Below are 3,915 nucleotides of genomic sequence, written 5' to 3' on the forward strand. Positions count from 1 at the left end.
CACCGCTAGGTGACAGACCGATTACAGGAGCAAATGCAGACGTTATGAATGTTTGGCAAGCTCGATATGATGATACTTGATAGTTTAGTGCACCATACTTTACAGCTTAGAATCAGGGCTTCAAAGACGGTTTTGAAATGCCACGGAGCATATGAGATGTTCCAAGAGTTAAAATTAGTATTTCAGACTCATGCCCATGTCGAAAGGTATGAGACCTTTGACAAGTACTTTGCCTACAAGATGGAGGAGAATAGCTCAGCTAGTGAGCATGTGCTCAGAATGTCTAAGTACTACAATCACTTGAATCAAGTGGGAGTTAATCTTCCAGATAAGATAGTGATTGACAGGGTTCTATAGTCACTATCACCAAGTTACTATAACTTCGTGATGAACTATAATATGCAAGGGATAATGGAAACGATTCCCAAGCTCTTCATGATGCTGAAATCGACGAAGGTAGAAATCAAGAAAAGCATCAAGTGTTGATGGTTGACAAGACCACTAGATTTAAGAAAAGGGCAAAGGGAAGAAGGGGAAGTTCAAAATGAATGGCAAGCAAGTTTCTGCTCCCGTGAAGAAGCCCAAAAGCTAAAGACCTAAGCCTGAAACTGGGTGCTTCTACTGCAAAAGGGAATAGTCACTGGAAGCGGAACTACCCCAAATATTTGGCGGATAAGAAGGATGGCAAAGTGAACAAAATTATATTTGATATACATGTTATTGATGTGTACTTTACTAGTGTTTATAGCAACCCCTCGGCATTTGATACTGGTTCAGTTGCTAAGAGTAGTAACTCGAAACGGGAGTTGCAGAAAGAACAGAAACTAGTTAAGGGTGAAGTGACGATGCATGTTGGAAGTAGTTCCAAGATTGATATGATCATCATCGCACACTCCCTATACTTTCGGGATTAGTGTTGAACCTAAATAAGTGTTATTTGGTGTTTGCGTTGAGCATGAATATGATTTGATCATGTTTATTGCAATACAGTTATTCATTTAAATTGGAGAATAATTGTTGTTCTATTTACATGAATAAAACCTTCTACGGTCATACACTCAATATAAATGGTTTATTGAATCTCGATCGTAGTGATACACATATGCATAATATTGAAGCCAAAAGATGCAGAGTTGATAATGATAGTGCAACTTATTTGTGGCACTGCCATTTAGGTCATATTGGTGTAAAGCGCATGAAGAAACTCCATACTGATGGACTTTTGGAATCACTTGATTATGAATCACTTGGTACTTGCGAACCATGCCTCATGGGCAAGATGACTAAAACGCCGTTCTCCGGACAATGGAGCGAGCAACTGACTTATTGGAAGTAATAGATACTGATGTATGCGGTCCGATGAGTGTTGAGGTTCGCGGCAGGTATCATTATTTTCTGACCTTCACAGATGATTTAAGCAGATATGGGTATATCTACTTGATGAAACATAAGTCCGAAACATTTGAAAAGTTCAAAGAATTTCAGAGTAAAGTGGACAATCATCGTAACAAGAAAATAAAGGTTTCTACGATATGATCGCAGAGGTAAAATATTTGAGTTACGAGTTTGGCCTTCAGTTAAAACAATGTGAAATAGTTTCACTACTCACGCCACCTGGAACACCACAGCGTAATGGTGTGTCCGAACATCGTAACCGTACTTTATTAGATATGGTGCAATCTATGATGTCTCTTACCGATTTACCACTATCGTTTTGGGATTATGCATTAGAGACAGCTGCATTCACATTAAATAGGGCACCATCTAAATACCGTTGAGACGACACCATATGAACTGTAGTTTGGCAAGAAACCAAAGTTGTCATTGCTTAACGTTTGGGGTTGCGATGCTTATGTGAAAAAGTTTCATCCTGATAAGCTCAAACCAAAATCGGAGAAATGTGTCTTCATTGGATACCCAAAGGAGACAGTTGGGTACACCTTCTATCACAGATCCGAAGGTAAGACATTCGTTGCTAAGAATGGATCCTTTCTAGAGAAGGAGTTTCTCTCGAAAGAAGTGAGTGGGAGGAAAGTAGAACTTGATGAGGTAACTATACCTGCTCCCTTATTGGAAAGTAGTCCATCACAGAAATCTGTTCCTGTGACTCCTACACCAATTAGTGAGGAAGCTAATGATGATGATCATGTAACTTCAGATCAAGTTACTACGGAACCTCGTAGGTCAACCAGAGTGAGATCCGCACCAGAGTGGTACGGTAATCCTGTTCTGGAGGTCATATTACTTGACCATGACGAACCTACAAACTATGAGGAAGTGATGATGAGCCCAGATTCCGCGAAATGGCTTGAGGCCATGAAATCTGAGATGGGATCCATGTATGAGAACAAAGTGTGGACTTTGGTTGACTTGCCCGATGATCGGCAAGCCATAGAAAATAAATGGATCTTCAAGAGGAAGATGGACGCTAATAGTAGTGTTACTATCTACAAAGCTAGACTTGTCGAAAAAGGTTTTGACAAAGTTCAAGGTGTTGACTACGATGAGATTTTCTCACTCGTAGCGAGGCTTAAGTCTGTCCGAATCATGTTAGCAAAATGCCACATTTTATGAAATCTGGCAAATAGATGTCAAAACTCCATTCCTTAAAGGATTTCTTAAAGAAGAGTTGTATATGATGCAACCAGAAGGTTTTGTCGATCCTAAAGGTGCTAACAAAATGTGCAAGCTCCAGCGATCCATCTATGGACTGGTGCAAGCATCTCGGAGTTGGAATATACGCTTTGATGAGTTGATCAAAGCATATAATTTTATACAGACTTGGGGTGAAGCCTGTATTTACAAGAAAGTGAGTGGGAGCACTAAAACATTTCTGATAAATATATGTGAATGACATATTGTTGATCAGAAATAATGTAGAATTTTCTGGAAAGCATAAAGGAGTATTTGAAAGGAGTTTTTCAAAGAAAGACCTCGGTGAAGCTGCTTACATATTGAGCATCAAGAACTATAGAGATAGATCAAGACGCTTGATAAGTTTTTCCAATGAGTACATACCTTGACAAGATTTTGAAGTAGTTCAAAATAGAACAGTCAAAGAAGCAGTTCTTGCCTGTGTTGCAAGGTGTAAAGTTGAGTAAGACTCAAAATTTTACCACGGCAGAAAATAGAAAGAGAATGAAAAAGTCATTCCCTATGCCTTAGTCATAGGTTCTATAAAGTATGCCATGCTATGTACCAGACCTATTGTATACCCTGCCGTGAGTTTGGCAAGGGAGTACAATAGTGATCTAGGAGTAGATCACTGGACATTGGTCAAAATTATCCTTAGAGGACTAAGGAAATATTTCTCGGTTATGGAGGTAACAAAGAGTTCGTCGTAAAGAGTTGCGTCGATGCAAGCTTTGACACTGATCTGGATGACTCTGGGTCTCGATCTTGATACATATTGAAAGTGGGAGCATTTAGCTAGAGTAGCTCCGTGCAGAGCATTGTAGACATAGAATATTTCCAAATACATACGGCTCTGAATGTGGCAGACCCGTTGACTAAACTTCTCTCACAAGCAAAACATGATCACACCTTAGTACTCTATGGGTATTAACCATATAGCGATGTGAACTAGATTTTTGACTCTAGTAAACCCTTTAGGTATTGGTCACATGACGATGTGAACTATGGGTGTTAATCACATGGTGATATGAACTATTGGTATTAAATCACATGGCGATGTGAACTAGATTATTGACTCTAGTGTAAGTGGGAGACTGAAGGAAATATGCCCTAGAGGCAATAATAAAGTTATTATTTATTTCCTTATTTCATGATAAATGTTTATTATTCATGCTAGAATTGTATTAACCGGAAACTTAGTACATGTGTGAATACATAGACAAACAGAGTGTCACTAGTATGCCTCTACTTGACTAGCTCGTTGAATCAAAGATGGTTAAG

This window comes from Triticum aestivum, chromosome 2D, assembly GCF_018294505.1.
Source record: "Triticum aestivum cultivar Chinese Spring chromosome 2D, IWGSC CS RefSeq v2.1, whole genome shotgun sequence".
NCBI lineage: Eukaryota > Viridiplantae > Streptophyta > Magnoliopsida > Poales > Poaceae > Triticum > Triticum aestivum.